Genomic DNA, 19336 nt, shown 5'->3' with positions numbered 1-19336 from the left:
GACCAATGAAACGCCCCTTTCTGTCACTGCAGAAATTTAACTACACATTTAATCAAAACAGTATGTCTCACTTTTTCTACATGAAAAAAGAAATGCTGCTGTAGTCCAAAGTTTATTTCTTCCCGTACATTTTCCAAAGCCATCCAATGGGCCAGATTGCAGTCTTTGCCTGCCCAATTGTGGCCCCCGGGCCTTATGTTATACACCCCCGCCTTAGAGTATTCATGAGGTATCACTTTCACAAGAATAAAGATTAAGATATACTTCATCACAGCAGCCAAAAGCATAAAAAAACAACATTCATTTATATTCCTTCCTCAATACAAATAAATTGAATATCATAAAACAAAATAGCTAAAACAGGTACAAAATAAATAGCACAAAAGGAGTTCAGTAAAATGAAAAATATGATAAGAGGGACAGCCCAAAAATATAATGCCTCCAGCCACAGCTGTTGCTGGCACAGAGACAGCTGTGCTCTACTAACCTCTTAAGCTGCTTTTTGTTCAAAAGTATCCTCGTCTTAAGCTTCCTCACTTTGTTTATTGCAATAATGCTCAGAATTAAAAAAATAATAAATAGTGAAACAATACCTTCAGCATGTTGTTGTTGCTCTGAGGAGCGCATATATCTGTAGTAATCACGCTGGCAGAAAAAGCAGACATTCTCAGTTCAGCTTGTCACCCTCCAAGTGCTGTCATGCTAGTTTGGCTCAGCCCAGTGAGCCTCTAAAGATGCAGCGTGCATGCAGCCAAATGCTTTTTAAGGCGATTTGGAAAACTGAAGAACACAACTTCCAGATACACTGTGCAGCATACAGGACTGCTGCTTGCACTTAAAAACTGACCCACACTGCATTTTCGTGTTGCTTTAATATGCAGAATCATTACTACAGAAAGCAGATTTTTAACAAAATGTTGTTTAAGGGCATTATAATATATCAACCAAATAATATCAACCATCAAATATTTTCCGAGCAACTTAAAATGTACAATAATACATTAAGGAAGTCAAGAAATTCATACTTCGCCAAAATAATCAGTATTAACAAAAATAATCCCAAGGTCCTCTTTTCCACCATAGATCATTTATTTAACCCTGATTTTAAAAGCTCCAAAAGAACCCCCACAGACTCGCTCTGTGAGCAGTTTGCAGACCACTTCAGGGGAAAGATCAGCGCCATCAGATCTGATATTTTATCTAATCGCGATATGATTGTAAACACATCTGAGGGCTCGATTGTACCTGAGGAGACACTGGACAGCTTTGTCCTGGTTAATGCTGAGAACTTTCAGAAGGTTTTCTCCACAGTGAGACCCACCACATGTCTTTTAGATCCAATTCCTTCTTCACTCTTTAAAACACTTTATGGATTTTTTTGAGGCTGAGCTTTTATACATGATGAATTGCTCTCTTCAGTTGGGTGTCTTCCCTGCTGCCTTTAAAACGGCGGTGGTGAGGCCCCTTCTGAAGAAGAGCAATTTGGATTGTAATGATTTTAATAACTACAGACCTGTATCCAACTTACCATTTTTAAGTAAAGTCTTAGAAAAACTTGTTTTTACTCAGATTACTGATTTTCTCAATGATAGACAGATCCCGGAGATATTCCAGTCTGGATTTAGGGTGAACCACAGCACAGAGACTGCTCTCCTAAAGGTTTTAAATGATCTTAGATGTAACTGGGACTCCCAAAAGCTCTCAGTCCTGGTGCTACTGGATCTAAGCGCAGCCTTTGATACAGTAGACCACGCTATTCTTTTAAACAGACTAAAACACATGGTGGGCCTCTCTGGTGCTGTACACAACTGGTTCACTTCCTATCTCTCTGACAGATCTTTTATGGTGAGTATGGATACATGCTCCTCTAAGATCCATAAAATGACATGTGGTGTGCCTCAAGGGTCGGTTCTAGGCCCTGTACTTTTTAATTTGTATATGTTGCCTCTCAGCAGTGTCATCAGGAGGCATGGAGTGAACTTCCACAGTTACGCTGATGACACGCAGCTGTACATCTCCGTGTCTCCTGATGACACCAGACCAATGGATGCCCTTTTTAACTGTATCTTGGATATAAGATCTTGGATGGCAGAAAACTTTTTACAGCTTAACCAGGACAAAACTGAAGTTTTAATTGTCGGTCCTGAGTCTCAGAGAGAGAAACTCTTGTCTAAATTACAGGCATTTTCACTATGTCCTTCGCTACAAGTGAAAAACCTGGGTGTTATTTTTGACTCTGAGCTTGGTTTTATCCCACATGTTAAACATGTAACCAAAATTGGATTTTATCATCTAAAAAATATAGCCAGGAAGGCAATCTCTTTTATTAAGGCTGGAGAGAAACCCCAGGTGCGCCCACATTTGACAACTGGCCTCCTCAACACAGCCTCTGATTGGCAGCTACAGGCTGACCTGGGTAAACAACTAAAGTTCCCTCAGAACATTGCAAAAACATCACTCCGGCCAGACATGATAATTATTTCTGAGGCCTCAAAACAGCTGATCATGCTGGAACTCACAGTGCCCTGGGAAGAGCGGATTGAGGAGGCCAATGAAAGGAAACGAGGAAAGTACCAGGAACTAGTGCAGGAGTGCAGGGGAAGGGGCTGGAAGACTTTCTATGAGCCCATAGAAGTGGGTTGTAGGGGCTTTGCAGGACGATCACTCTGCAAAGCCCTAGGGCGGCTGGGCGTGGCTGGGGCAGCCAAGAAGAGGGCCATCCAGGCTGTGAGTGAAGCGGCAGAGAAAGCCACAAGGTGGCTGTGGATCAAGAGGGCTGATCCGTGGGTAGCTACTGGTACGCAAGTCGGGGCTTGATCACCCCCGGCTGGGTCGCCTGGGCGAGGGTGTATGATGTTGTGAGACCCGAAACACCTGATGACCCTAGGATACATCACTGAAGATGCGTACCAGTGCATCCAAGAGATGTGTCTTTATAGTAGAGTCCGCCCTATTCTCTCTCGGGCCAACACGGAGATGCTGATGCATGCTTTTATTACCAGTCGCATTGATTACTGTAATGCCCTGCTCTCTGGTCTTCCTAAGAAGAATATTTCAACTTTACAACTCTTGCAAAACTCGGCAGCTCGTGTGCTGACGAAGACCAGAGGGCGGGCCCACATTACACCGGTTTTAGAATCGCTGCACTGGCTCCCCGTGTGTTTCAGGATCGATTTTAAAGTTCTTTTATTGGTTTTTAAATGTCTTAATGGTCTTGGGCCTTCTTATCTCTCAGATCTGCTTTTACCATACGAACCCTCGCGGACCCCGAGGTCCTCTGGTACTGGCCTTTTGATTGTCCCTAAAGTCAGGACACATACTCACGGAGAGGCAGCTTTTCAGTGGTATGGTCCTCGTCTGTGGAACAGCCTGCCGGAGGAGCTCAGGGCCGCAGAGAACGTACATGTTTTTAAGAACAGGCTCAAGACCCACCTTTTTAATTTAGCTTTTACTTAGCGTTTATTTATTTTTATGCTTATTTATTCTATCCTGTTATTCTATTATTAATTTAGGATTTACCTAATATTTTTTGATTTTATTCTTATTCATTTTTTAATCTTCTTACTCTATTTATATTTATATTGTATCCTGTTCTTATTTATTTTATCATTTTACCCTGTATATATCGTATTGCGTCATATCTCCAGTGTTTCCTTGGAGGGCGCTCTCTGCACTGGGGCTGTTATTGACCGTGGCTGCTGGGTCTCTGGGGTCCTCTCAGCCTGGTTGGGGGGCTCCTTGGCCTCCCTCCTGCTGTGTGCCCAGCCCGGAGGCTGCGGTCTGTGACCGGCTCCCGGTGCAGACGGCTCTCTGTTATAATGTTTCCTCACTTGGCTCATGCGAGCCCAGCCCAATTTTTACTCTTTAAGTGTGCGCGTGTGTGTATGTGTGTGTGGGTGGGGGGGATATATGTGTATTGAGAGTGTGGGGAGTGAGTTGGAGGGTGGGGTGGGCTGCTTTTAACTATGTAAAGCACTTTGTGCTACATTTTTTCTGTATGAAAAGTGCTTTATAAATAAAGATTGATTGATTGATTGATTGATTGATTAAATAAGGATTAGTTTTGAGGTTTTTTAGATTTGTTTTTAGATCACTGGTCTATGAAACTTTGCATAAGTATTAAGGCATTTTGAAAGCATATACTCTCAGAGAACAGTACATATCTAACAGCGATTTATGGAAGGAGAAACATGAAGCACAAATAACTCTGCTGCCTTCCTTCAATCTTTTCTGAGCACGAAAATCATTAAACATCAATGAAAAGCTGAATTAATGCATTCTACTGGGTATAATGAGACTCTTCCCCACAGTGGAAAAAATGTGATGTCAGTAAGACCAAAAATAGAGAGACTCTTGTATTCCCCTTTTGTATATCCAACTCCTACAAAGATAGTATGAGTAAAACAGCAGATTTCACAGATTGCTGGGTTGGTTGGTTTTTGTTTTGCAATTTTGTTGTCATGCTAACCTGTCTCATGAAAAGTTACCTGGTCCAAAGAAATGATAAAAGATAATGTCATGTACAATTTTCAGTCTGAGACATTAATTTTTTGCAAATTGACAAGGAGAAAGTTTTTCTTATTGATCAATCCATAGAACATACGTTTTATCCAGCTATTCATTTTTTTTTTTTAACAAAGGCTCGAAACCAATGATATTTAAACATCATCATAACACTATAACTTTTCCTTTGCCTTGCTAATGAAAATGATACTTTTTCATCATGAACCTGCAAACAAAAAGTTTCCTGGCAGCTTTTTTGTTGTGTTTTCGGGGCTCAAAGCCTTTTTTTTTTTTGTTGCAGGTCAAAGCTTTTTGAAAAGCTTGATCGTGACTGAATGAGGTTAGTGGATTGATGCTGCAGGTAGAAAGATGCAGGAGTCTGCTGACTGACACAGTGGAGAGATGACATTGCCCTGGAGGGCTGGTTGGAGTGCAGGTGCATGCTGGTCCTGCCTGCCCACTTTGGATCTTGTCAGTTAAACAAAAAAGCACTCTGGCCCTGGAGCATCCTAAACCATTAAAAGGACCGTGGGTTTAAGAGAGTCACTCAAATATTAGTAAAGTTCCTTCAGCTTCTATTCCACTTTCTCACAAAGAGATTCCATATCACCAAAAAACTTCAGGATTTAGATGTCAGTATCCACTGCTAGAAAATGATATGCGGCTCAGTAAATTCTATATTAAATGCATTTAAAAACTGTAAAAAGAACTTTTACAAAAAGTACTCAATTTACAACAGCTACACGGTATTTCCTTTCTCCAATTATCCTACTATAGTTTTTGTGATTTATGGTTTTCTTTAAAGGTCAAAAACCATGAGTCTCCACACCGCCACAGACAGTTGAGGTGATGGTTCATCGCTGCTTCAGTGCCCTTTTCAAGACAGACAGGTCCAAGAAGAAAAAATAAATAAATGAATCAAAAAAGCAGAACCGGTCTGGCCGCTTGTGCAAAACAAAGGCTGGGCCACTTCACAGTGAGCAGCGAAGAGGAACAGATTGCTTCTGCTCTGCATGATCACAGTAGGGACCGTCCTGAAAAGGGTCTTTGTTTGCTCCGGGGAAGCTAGAATGGCGCGGCTCATCTGCACAGGATGGCATGTGGTCCGGTGTAACTGGAACCAAGGCGGCATGGGAGGCTGCGCTCTTTGCTGTAGGTTTTCCCCCCTCTGTCTTTCCAGCATCTACTCAGTCATGCAACTCTAGGTGCAATGATGTAATGCTGTAGGCAGCGTGCAGCCTCCCCACTGGCTCTCATAAAATAGAAGAAAAAAATATTCAAAAAAGCCTTAGAGACAGATGTGTTTCCTACACTTTCCACTTGATAAAAATGCTGCAAACATAATACGAGTTCCCTTCCACAAGTTAAATGAGAGCAATTTGTCTTCTCATCTTCAGTGTGAACCTGCGATGCATTTGTTGTGTTCTTACATGCATAAACATTTCCCTCAAATCCCACAGGAAGACGGTTAGAAAACTAATTAGCAAGTGCCATCAACAGAAAATTGCAACGTGAGCCAGAGAAGCTAAAAATTCCATCTGTCCACAAAATTACTGGGCAGGAATCTCAGCTATATATCTTCCAAAAGGCTAAATATGAATGTATACCACATACTATAACTGGAAAAACCCCTATAGGATGTGGTGACCGAGGCGGACAGCGATCATTTCAGAATAAAGCAACAAGAAGCAGGCAGGAAAGGGCACACGCTTTCTCCCACTCTGCTGCTGCTACTCTTCTGCTCTAGATGGATGAGCTATTCTAAAATGAAAACCTCATCAACAATAAGATGAAGATCTCCTTAGTCAGCAAAGTAAAACTACAACTGGAAATGTGCAGGTAGATGTGTCAGCATACCTAAATTTATGACTCTAGCATGATCCAGGCTACATAACAAGCAAATGACAAAGACTAGCAATGGGAGAAAAAGGTTTACTGCATTAAAAAAGATACATGAATGAAAAACAAAGAATATGTACAGGAAAATTGAAACACTTTGGCACATTCAATCCTGTGATGTTTTTTTTAACTAAAGGAATATAAGACAGAATTTTTTAAAAGGGAATATATTGAAATTATTTTAGTTCAGCTGAAACAACAGAGCCACTTAAGCGGTTTTAATCATACCAAACAAGGCTCTTGCCTCTTTTTTTAAGGTTTTCCTAATTAATAAATACTTGTAATCCAACTATAATTCCTTTTCTGGAATAAATGTGGGTGTATGCGATTATTCTTTACCAAGGGTTTTAAATTAAATGTCAAGAAGAAGAGAGAAACGCTGATGTATCGTTCATGAAACACATTTCTGTGCAACAGGAGTCAAAGAAAGAAACAAAACACAAACATGTATGATTACACCGGAGTCGGGGAATGCCAGAGGGACACAGGTCATGCATGTGTAGGTTTGGTTCAGTGGATATTCAGTTAGACGAGCAATCCAAAACATACACGCACACACACACCCAAACATCAGGCAGCCATCATTGTATGGCTGGTTGAATGATGGTGATAAATTAGGGTAACATTTCATGAGGAAAAAATCTGTCCTTCATAAAAAGACATAAGCAGTAGCTATTCCTCAGAGGAAAGAGAAGGTCGTAATTATTTCTAAGTCTGGCCCTTTTGATTCTTTGTACCGTCCCTGAACAAGGAACCAAACCCCAACCAATCTCAGGCTGGTAAATGTAACCCAAGCAATAGGTGACTGGTTAATATCCAGTGATGACATGGATTATGTCCTGTGATCGAGGCAATGTCATAACACAGTGCATGGAGGGTAACAAACTCCCTAAAGAGATACATAACCTTGAATGAGATTCACTTGAAAAAAGCCTTTTATAACAAAATAGTTCCCTAAACCGTACTTTAGGCACCCAGAGAGAACTGGATCTTTTGCAAACCCACCGCCCATGAGTCCAAAACGCTGATCTCATTACTACCATGTAATCAGCCCTTTTAATGATTCGGGCCCCCTTTCAGCCTTCCCTACACATTACGTCATCAATCTGCTCCACTGGGATTCAGTCCTACTCTCCTAGCGCTGAGCCCACTGGAGCATTGGGGCTGGATTAGCAGAATGTGCTAATGCTGCACCCTTCAGGCTCTAATTACTGTACCAGAACAAGCAGATATTCATCTGGCTGATGCATTGTTCGCTTTGCCGCCCTGCCAACTGCTGTCACTCTCCAGTCTTTACTGGTATGCCGATTTTGGACATAAAGGAATGAAAGAGCACAGCTAAACTGAAATTTTGGCTCACAAACCGGGTAATGTGGTGGGAAAATAGCAGGGAAAAGCTAAGCCTTATCTTGACTGTCATAACGCGAAGATCTGTCACGATAAAGAGAGGAGGCGAGTGAGGAAATGCAACAGGAAGTGTGACATATTTGTGTGCAGAGATAGTTTTGGGCAAACACTACACAGCACACCTGGGAAGCAATGACGAAATGAGCAGTTGCCATGGTGATCAAGTTGCACAGCCTCGAAGAACTCGAAGGACGAGAAAATGTAATTCTTTTCCCCTTGGCTGCCACTCCAGAAACACCAAAGATGGAAAAAAATAATATTAATAATACAGCAATTACAATACAGCACTGCTCAGTTTCAACTGAACTGTCTGTGCAAATACAAAAGATCAAGGAATCAGGTAAAGATGTGTTTAAGGATATCGCGAATGAGCCTGAAACATTAAATGGACCACATTTTACACCAGAAGAATTATTATTCACATTCGTCATGCGACAGAAAGTAGGGCCACATCTTCACAGCTCGTTGGACTGAAATCTAAAAGCAGCGTGTTTTTCTATAATCCTCTCAGGCTAGCAGTTACATAAAACATCTTGATTGAGAGAAATAACCCACTACTGGATATGAGAACAGGGTCACAGAGAAATAAACCTGAAGAGTGGGCCGTGATCTAAACATAAGGGACCATGCGCAGAAGTGCAGATGGAGGCAGAAACAGCTAGAAAACCTGCATTAAAACCTGCACAGCTGCAACTTTAAAGCAGAAATTTACTGAGTGCATGTGATTTAATATTGGATGTGGCCTTATCATCTATCACATATATGGAAGACAGCCGAATAATAGAAACTAGCTTCTAATATCGCTCACATGTGATTCTTTGTGTATTGTATTCCTGGAGCCTGGCTGTGACTCTATTCTCTACGAGAAGTGAGACATCCATCTGGCTTTCTTTGGTGATGACATCCTGAAGGATTTCTGACTGTGCTTAAATAATATTATCTTGTTGGCATGGCAGTTTGCTGTGCCCCCACTCCCTTTCGCTTACTGCCTCCCCACGGTGACTCATCGGGCCATAACCTTGAAAAACGACCTTCAGCGCCCACACTCGGCATAGCAACACTGACAAGATTTACAAAGCACTTTAGCATTGGCCTTCATTTTCCTCCATCTGTCATCTTCCCAATTATGTAGGTCTCCGAGCATTTATATACTAATGATTCACTGGTTGGTGCAATACAGCATATTACTGCCAGATTCAATACAGTATTAGCTGCAAGATCATGGTGTACCGAGCCGGTTAAAGAGCCTGCACAGTCTTCTTGACTGGCTTGTTAACCTTCAACACAGGCCTGTAATAGTTCTTAATAGTCATGTTTAAAATTAAAAAGGATTACCATTGCCCAATCGATTCCACTAATATCTGTCACCACAGTGCAATATGCCAACCACTGTCCTGAGAGACAAATGCAATGTGCAGTATGTTTTACTGCCAAGCATCCGTGGGCCAAAAAAGCCTCAGAGGAAATTATAACCAGCATTGTAGGTAGTAAGGAGTCTTGCAGGGAGTCCTATTTTTGAATTGTAAATGATATGTTGTGAGATAATTAGCAGGCCAGGTTCTTAGAGAAAAGGAGCAGACTATTTAAAAGTGGAAAAAAAAATGTACAGGTGTAAACTGTTGAAACAATACAGAATTCATAAAGAACTCATGGTCTAAGATGAAGCAGTGCTTCTGTTTAAATGTGTGAGCACGTCACTGCAAATCACTGAATCATTCATTTGAGTCAGTATTCTCAATAGTAAGACTAATTATTATATTTTCCCATCACCAAGTAATCTGATTCTCTCACACAGGTCTCTATATGTCAGTGTGAAGTCCAGAAAGCTTGATCCACCTTTATTTATTACAAGACTTAGTGCTGATCACATTAAAAATGTAATGTTATTCTTCTATATGAGTCATGTGGCCCAGCAGGCAACTGAGCCAAGCTGGAGAAGGATATCTAATGCAAATGCATTAAAGAAACTGAAGACACCCTTTCAGCAATGATTTTATGGTTGCTAAACAGTTTTAACCAGAATGGATAGACTACCAAGTTTCCATCTAATGTTTTTATACACACGCGGTGTAAATAAAATGATTAAAGTGTAACACTTTGAGTCACAACGTGAGAGAATTAACAAAGACTTAATTTCTTATTCCGGCGAGGCAGAACCTGCATCTATCAGAGGAGACGTCCTTCCCACAGTCATCGAACTTGCTCAGAGGCAAACTCAAGTTTATCTGTACAATAATGTAATTACCCTGATATGACATTAGTGAAGTTGTGATTTTGTGCCATCTGCATAGAATTGAAGTCGTGCGCTGAATTACGACTTCACACAAATTGAGAAATCGGGAATTTGATTTGCTTAGCAACACATGCACCAGTAAACAGAGATTCTAATATATATCTAAAGATCACCTGCTCATATTTCACCCATCTTCTTTTTATGATACCCTTGATAATGATCCTATAGCATTAGCATTATTAGCATATTAACTTTGTGAAAAATTGTACATGCTTGGCATGCTGGATGATTCAAATGATTAGAAAAACAACAAATGGGCTTTGGCTACCACTGCCACAGAAAAGGCCCTGCTCAGCCTTTATGAAAATATATTGAATCATGCAGCTTTCTTAACAGCATGATCTTCATATTGGCTTGGCTATTACAGGGCAGAGGAGCACTGTAGTTACAGTCAGTCAGAGCTGAAGAGCGTGTGCACTTGGTCTCATTAGAAGATCCTGCCAGAAGCAGCCAGAGGAAAATCAGCTGGATGCTACAGGGCAACTCCACTGAGTGGCATAACAGCCAATAAAAAGCCTGCCTCCAGTTTCTAAAATGCACGGTGGCAATAGACAAATACTGAGGTAAAAACTGACCCACAAAAACTAAAAACAGGAAAGAAGCAAGCGGCACAAAGAATATGAGCAAGCAACACCGAACATAAAGAAATACTTATTTGTGTAGATAGTGAGCACTTTCCATGACAATGAAAACACTTGCATTAAACCAAGGTGATGTTTGCACTGAATGAAATGGGCAGTGAAATATTGACTGCAGAGTCTGGCCAACATTCACAGAGTCAACAGGGCCTGACAGCTGGGTGGTAATTACTGCACCATTCACAGAAGGACAACGTCTTGGCAAAGACTCAAACACTACCACTGAGTTCACACCACACTAAAAGGTTACAAGTCAGATCAATGTTACAGATAGGCAATATGCTGATTTCTGCTCAATTAGCAGTAATCAGCCTTAGTTATGACAAAGTGACACTAATTTAGTTTTATTAATGCAGCCAGCACTCTTTCCTACTAAAATGCAGTGATATCTTAATATGCAACATCCTCAGCATTCAGTGCCCAATACCTAATTCATATCCTTCATCTATTATTCAGCCACTCGCAACTTTATGGCACAGTCTACTAAGGCAATTACGTAATTAATGCAAAATAACAAGAAAGAAACCACATCGTCTATTACATGCAGTCCCTGGTGGCTGAAATTGTAACTTTTAAACACATTCTACTGTTTTTTAATAATAAAATCTCAAAAAGAGCAAGGACAGAAACTTTTTTATAAAGTTTCACCGATAATACAGATTAGTGATTGAGGGATGGAAACTGTATCATGGAATAAATATCAATAACCAGTATATTAATGAAGAAAAATGTACTTTGAGCATAATCAAAGCTTCATTGTACAGCTGTCTTTCCTACAGGCTACCTCACTCCTTAGCCTTAATTGTGACTACACAACAAACATTACCAAGCCAGAAACAACAGGAAAGGGGTCGTAATAGGATGTCCTGAAGGAGACTTCTACCTAGGTGCTTTCTATAAAGCACTCCTACCACAGTTAGTTACCCTCATTAATTATAGAGGCCAGTTAAAGCCTAGCATAGTATAGAGAAGCCTTTCAGGAAAGCCCAAAGGAGGTGGCAGTCAGCTGGCTCAATGACCACTGCTCTAAACTCAGCAATTCATTCAGGAGGGAAATCTGACTCCCTCCTGTTCAAGAAGAGAAAGAGAGAAGGTGCAAGCAATGAAATAAATAAACCTCAGTACTACTAGTCAGGTGATGCCATAATGCCTGTAAAACAGCTGTGTGATGATAATAAAACAAGATGCATCAGAAGCAGTCTTCTTTACAGAAATACCACTTCATTGCAGTGTTACAAAAGATCTAACTACTGAGTGTGTGTACAACAATTGACTTAACTCTGGTGTCCAAAAGCTCTGACACACACAAGGGCTTTGACTCCTGTTTTCAGCGGCTCTCCGTCTGTTTACAGTACCTACAGAAAAGCGTTAGCTTTGCCAGTTTAAAATAACTTGTATCTAATGTTGTAAATGTCTGAACGACCAAACTCCACTGTAACTCAAGTAAAGTAAACATAAAAGTGCAGCAATTAAACTAAGCAACAAAAGACTCGCGATTAGCAGCAGGTTGAGTGTAGTAAATATTTTTAGCTTGTTTCCAACACCGCCTGGACATTTTCCATTTTGCTGGACTTGTAACTCCACTTGGCGTTTCTTATTTGCAACTTGTTTCTTTAGATCACAATCGTGCTGTTCATATTATGTCACAATCATCCCTGCAGCATGTGCACCCGCTTTGTGTCATTCATCAGAGAAAGAGGCCATAGGCTACGTGTTATGTAACCTGGTAAACATTTTCTTAGATACCTTTATCTTGAAAGAGAATCAAACACCAGCATAGTATGAACAATTCAATCAATCCAAGATATATGAGTGAATTTTCCCAGAGCGCTTGTGCTCAGGGCACCGACAGGTTGGATATTGATAGTTGCAGATGTTTTTCATGATTCATGGCCTTTGCATTGTGCTTGAGGCACCATGTGGGCTGGGGGGTGCCGAGGCCATCTCTTCTGTTGAGTTTACTCTTCAAACCTGCACAGGAATGACTGCTGCTAAAAATAGCTAAGCTCACCACAAACCAGACTGTAGCATCATCAGTCCACAGGATATCTATTGATCACCATATTGATTAAAAAGATTCACACCTAATTGCTTTCCAATGGACTGTTATGATGAGAAATAGGCAAGAGGGAAGCCTCTGGAATAGGAGAAACCATTAAAGACCCTTTAAAGACAAACAAAGCTGCATATTTATTCAAAGTATAGCAACATGTAAGGTTTTTTAAGCTGTTAGTATCGGAAGCACTACACGTTTTTTTCTCCTCACAATACTGTAGCACAATCTCATCCCTTTATAGGAGGGGAGATGCACAGTCTGTGTAGCTGTGCAAACAGTTCTTTATTTCCCTCAATGGCACATGTCTCCCACCCTTGGGGTAGTGGGGGATTTCTGCAAACCCCACATATTGAGAGGATAGCACCACTGTTTAAATAGTGCCCTCCAGACTGCTATTATGCTACCATATGGCACACCTCTGTCTGTCTTCTAAGTCAGAACAAAGAGAGAGCTGCCACTAAAAGCTAAAACCATTTCCTCATCTTTTGTGCACAAACTCTTGAAGAGGCACCAATGTACCCCCCCCCCCCCCCAAAAAAAAGCATATTCTTTGCATATTCAGACTGCTTTGAGCTTGTAGTAAGGCAACAGCAACTTAAATAATCAGCAAGTAAAACCAAAGTATGCAGAAGAGCATGTCTGATAGAACAGGATGAGAAACCTTGGAGCAGATAGGGTATAGTAGTAGAAAACCACACTGGGTGACACAGCCAAAAACAGGAAACTGTGCTTGGTCTGATGAGCCTCAATTTCTGCTGTGAAATTTGGATGGTAGGGTCAGAATTTGGATAAAACAACATAAAAGCATGAATCCATCCTGCTTTGTAGCAGCAGTTCAGTGTGGTGATGGTGGCATAACTCTGTAGGAATATATTCTTGGGACACTTTGGGCCCCTAAGTACCAACTGAACATTGTTAAAACACCACAGCCTCCCTGTGTTTCCAGAACCTTGTCAATTCTGTGTCATTAAGAATAAAGGCAGTTCTGGAGGCAACTTGGTACTATTAAGGTGCACCTAATGAAGTGGCCATGTGTATGTTTCATACCAGTATTAACATTTAACAACTTCTGTAAGTAATTATTATTCAGTGATTGTAGCTTTTTCACGATTGTTCACATTATTCTATTTTATGACGCATGCGTCTTTTCCATTTGTTTCATCTACCCTTTCTTTATTTTTTAATTAATTCACATTTATTATTATTTCATTGTCCTCAGTTTTATTTGATGTACTCGTATTCTGGCCCATTACAAATTCAAACTTACTTCTTTGATGTTTTTTCATTAATTTATTCAATTAAAATGTTTATTATTGCAGGTTATTTATTTTCTTCTATTACTTCTTAGGCTTTATTATCAGACTGATTCATTAACAGAGTGAAGCACGTCATAGTTCATAGCTGGTCTGGACTGAACACATGAACAGCTTCAGTACTGTTTATGTCTCACATCTCAGTTTTATAGTCAGTTCCCAAACAATTTTCTCTGTAAGAACTCCAGATGTCAGGTACAATTATTTCATACCCACTCCTCCAGTGACACATTACACTGACTGTATACAAGCTATCAGAGTTCTCAAGATTTTGTTAGAAAGCAAAGAACAACAACAATAAAACAAGGCCCATATCTAGTTTTACCAGGAAATCGCAGAAAACACGAGTTCGGTCAGTAATAATGGAACAAACATCCCCAGAGAAACGCACACACTGAAGATTATATGCACAAGAGCTAAACATGAAACGTGAGACATGAAACCCTTATCACTAGGAGCCTACCACTTGTCCTGAAAACCCATTTTCCTCACGACGGCAGTGCAAGCGTTTAGCACTAACATGTGTCAGCTCTGAGGATGGTTTCTCGTTACATACTTACATACATTACAGAGCACGCCGTGACATTTTCTGAACCTAACAAAAAGGTGCTTTTAACTGACTCTACCATAGTGAGCGACAGACAAAGACAGACAAATGGCATATACTGATCCTGGCTTGTTGTCTATTATAGCAAGACACACAACTAATGAACCAGAAATAATGAGAACGTCTTTTTCCTTAACTGATTTCTACCAGCTGTTAGCAGAGGGAAAAAGAAAACAGTGAAATTCACTGTGACGGGCATCAGTTGTTGCTGCAGTCTCAGAGCTCGTTCCAGCTTTGTCAGCTAATCAAACTCAATATATGACTCGGAAATGCACTGCACTGGAGTAATGTAGAGACATAATGGGACAAAGTTGATGTCAATTATTTGTCTTTGTGATGCTCTCGGTGATAGAAAATCTATTACCAAGTAATACCAAGTAGTTCCTGACATACACTGGATTTTTAAGACCGATACCGATATTTGGTGATTTAGAAATCAGAAATTTTTTCTGTCAGACACAGGAAACAGAAACCGAGTCTTAAGAATGTTTCCAGGTTGAATCAACGCTGTAAAAAAATAAAAGCAGTTCAGAGGGCAAAATAGGATCGAACTATTAGGGGAAAAAAAAATATTCTTGCAACTAGACAGAGCAGCCTTTTAATGGCAAACACTGCAGTACTGTTGCTGCTTTTAATAAAAACACATTTGCTGAATTGAACCAGGACCTGCACTGGACAGCTGTCTTTGTGTGTTGGGGTTGTTGTGTATTTTCATTGGCCAGCCTCTTTGTCCCCCTGTGTGTGTGTTCATCTATGTCCTCTCCAGAGACGCTCATCTTTTCTGACTGCTGCGCTGACACACACACAAAGGAAAAAAAGAGACCGATTGCATGCATGAATAGCTGTCCATGTAATCTGCAGTCCCTGACACACGTGGAACAACAGGAGCCACCCAGGCTTTTATTTGATCCTAAGATGGACTAAAATATTGACAGATCAGCGATTTGTCGTGTAAATATGATGTACAAATGCTAACACAAACAATGCAAACAATCCAGAAAAATACTGACGCTCATAAAGCAACTCATCGAACTACCCACTGGAAAAGAAAATTCTTTCTCTCGAGGAAAATTATCCAGAGTGGGTGGAAAATAAGACAAAGATGAATTAAACACTGAAAGCGTAAATTTTCAACTCTAAACGCCAAAAACAACCGCTCCGCCTCATCTCAGCATCTTCCTGTACCGCTGGACACAGCTGGCTCAAAGCTCTCCTACTCTTTGTTATTTTCATCAACTGTGTGTCATCGCACATCTGACAGAAAGCGTATATTGTCACAGATAAAAGACACTAAAGGAGAGGATATCAGAATAAACAGACCCTGCACTCCCTAAGTGCAGCTCAAGTAGCCCTCATTACAGGCACCCAGCCACGTCTGCAGGATGATGACAGGATCGTGTATTTCTCGGAGAGCTACACACTGTTGGGCTGGAGTACAGATGGTTTTTCCTTAATGATCACTTTCATTATGACGCACAAGACCAGCCGCCTTCTTCCTGGTAAACGAAACAAAACTGTAAAATATGTTGATTTTAATATAGTAAGGCTTTTTTCCTTTCTTTCAATGAGAGCACTCTCTGTTTTTAGTTTGCATCAGGCTTTTTCAGGTTTTATTACCACTCAGAAAGTATCTGAGTGTGTTTGCAGACAAGTCGGCGTGATCCATGCTATCTATACTCAGCTGCAGCAATCTGCTGGCCACCAAAGCAATAACAAGGATGTTTTTGGTGCAGAACCATTTTTGCAACCCCTCTCCATAACAATAAGTGACAATGAGCAACCAACTCACCAAACCAGATAAAAAAAAAATACAAATTTGTCCCTAATGACTCATTTCTACATCTGTGTGACTGGTGTAAAAGATGTAAAACTAACAATTAATAAGAAGAACCTTGGGAAAATGTGTCCTGATGTTATAAATCAAGTGAGAAGTATTTTTTAAATAGACTTCAACACTTTAGTGTTTTTGCAGCCAGAGCGGTCGTCCTCTGCTTTCATTAGACAGAATACACATGTAAGGCATTCCACATTTGCTTCACTTGTAGGCCTATCCATCTTTTTTCTTTTCAACAATCTCTGGTATGGACAGATAAATACTTAGATCATGAATCCCAGGTTACCCATTCAGTTATTCCAGTCTGGCAATAGTTACTCTGCAGGATCAGAAAAATGTTTAATCTTTTCCAGCTGCAGTGGGTAGTAGCTGGGTTGTGCATTCAGAGGCACCTGACACAGTATGCTCCTTGTTAATCACACAGACTCTTGGCAAATGCTGTGCATCGAATCTCAGGATGCCAGTAATGTCTCAGATTTCAGAAGCTCTCACAAAATATTGCTTGAAACATTTGTACTTATGATTTCTTTATACAAAACTCACTATCTGAAAAACTGCGTGAACAGAACCATTTACAAAATGCGCACTGATGCCACACATTTGCGGTGTATGAATACTGTCTGAAAATGCGTTACGAGACCGTAAGATAAACATTCCAGCTCTTGAATACATTACATGTGACAAAGCAAAGTCATCCCTCCTTTTAAATTAATACGTGTTAAGTAATACTTCAGTTTTCTGGAGCTATATTCCAGGGATCAGGATCCTTGAAATGAGCTTTCTGAATCACAAAACATTTACATTAACTTGGAAAAATAGGAAGTCATCCTTGGCCTTCCTACTGAAAACAAAAAAAACAGTAAACGGCATTACAGTGCTGTGCAGAAGTCTTGACCCACTCTTTGCTTCATTACATTTTGCTTCCAAGGAGCCAGACTTTCTTGTAATTTTTTATAGTGGCCTTGAGCAACGCTTCTCCAAGCTTTCTGATGGTCTTTCATAGTTTTTCTTTGGACAGCAGCAAAGAACCAATTTGAAATTGTACCTTTAGGCTTTTAGGCTGTAAAAAAAAACAACAACAAAAAAAAACAATTTGTTCCTGTTTTTTTAGCAGAATATATGAAAGATGTCAAAGATAACACAGTCTGACAGGCATAAAACATTTTTTTCACAGAAAAGGTGATTCCCAAAAAGCTTTTAGCTGAAAACTTGACATATATCTGTCCTAAATGTGAATCTGAGCAAGTGACAGGCCTTAAAAGAACTACAGCAAATGAAAAGTTTCTGAAAGTCTGTCATTAAGAAACAGGACAAAAATTAAGCAAAGGCCTGACACAGGACCTGAGAGATGTACCTGACGCTTCAACTGAGTCATCTAGTATTCACTAAAGTTTAATCAGAAATCGTTACTTATTTCCTCGAACAATATCAAGAAGTGAGTGGTGGCCCAAGATTTTTCCCCAGTACTGTAAATGATACCACTTCTAGTCCGATAATCATATCATGTTTTTTTGTTGATGTTTTCTTGTCTACTTGAATGACAGCACACGTGCAACCACAGAGCTGGACAGAAAAATAAACTAGTCCTTGCTATGCCCTTCAGAACAACAACAGCAAATCATCCATTTCTTTAATGGCAAAGAACAGTCGACACATTACAGAGACGAGGCCTCACAGAGCACAGCGAGAATGTAAATCTGCTGAAGAGACAAATAAGACAACTAAAACACAATGATGGAGGCAAGGTGAGATGAAGAACGGAGGGAAGGAACGGCAATCATTAGCTCATAAAAATCCTGCAGTGAGACGGTGTGAAGCTGAACCACAATCCCGATGACACAGAGAGAAAGAGGTGACCTGTGGAGCAGATGAGGTCAGGATGAAAAAAGAGACATGGGGAAAAATGTGGAAGATGAAAAAAATGACAAATATGCTCCTTTGTAACACATCAATCTTGAGTACGATGAATACTGAACTAAGAGCTGAAGAGTAAACTAATCACTACCATATTGTCCATCAGTTCTGCCCCGGCTGTATTTTTACTGTTTCGTTGGCTCGTCGGCCAACAGAAAACTGTCACGGCTGTCAGATCACATCTGATTTAAGCTCAGCACCTGACCTATATGCTGATGACACCCGCTCTGGTATAAATCTCCATCACAAAGCAACTTTTGTGCTGGAGAAGAGATCACTCACGAGCAGAATAACGGTTGTCCTGACAAAGACCAACTATATTATGTTCTGTTTTAATGTGCAGACAATATGTCAATAATATTAAATGCAAAGAATTTACTGCAGATACTAAACATTTTTACTTGCTGTTGTGCAACCCAAGTCAAAAAGCAACATTGTGCTAATTTCACTTGCATTGTAGTAGTCCGAGTCCTGTCCCTGCGCTTCCTCATTAGTCTGCAGAGGCACAGGGCCTTGAAGTACAGAGTGAGACAAAGGCTGATTCTCTCATACAGCAGAGAGCCCTGAGGCCCAAAGACAAACAGGAGCAGGGCAATGGAGAGAAAGCATGAAGGAAGCATGGCAGAGAGGACAACAAATAAAGCCTGAGTATGGGAAGCAGCATTCTGCAACGTGCTTAACTGAACTTTCAGAAGCAATCCGAGTAAGGTCCAGTTCCAATTATAGAGATATTCTGAATTTCAATTTAAAATTTTCAAACTTGTTCTGTACTAAGTGAAAGCCCTGCAAAATTAATAAAATCTTATATTGTATACCCTTTGCAGCTATTTGCAAAGTTGTGGTTGCACATGTAGTGGCCCCAGAACAAAAAC

General features: G+C 40.4%; 1 protein-coding gene across 4 annotated transcripts in view; it reads right to left on the bottom strand.

The window, feature by feature from the left end:
• frmd5a (FERM domain containing 5a) overlaps positions 1–19336 on the bottom strand; it is a 75416-nt gene that overhangs the window by 47850 nt on the left and 8230 nt on the right. The window lies entirely within an intron of this gene.

The sequence above is a fragment of the Astatotilapia calliptera genome, chromosome 7 (genome assembly GCF_964374335.1).
Source record: "Astatotilapia calliptera chromosome 7, fAstCal68.1, whole genome shotgun sequence".
Lineage (NCBI taxonomy): Eukaryota > Metazoa > Chordata > Actinopteri > Cichliformes > Cichlidae > Astatotilapia > Astatotilapia calliptera.
This window is presented reverse-complemented; position numbering and strand designations above follow the sequence as displayed.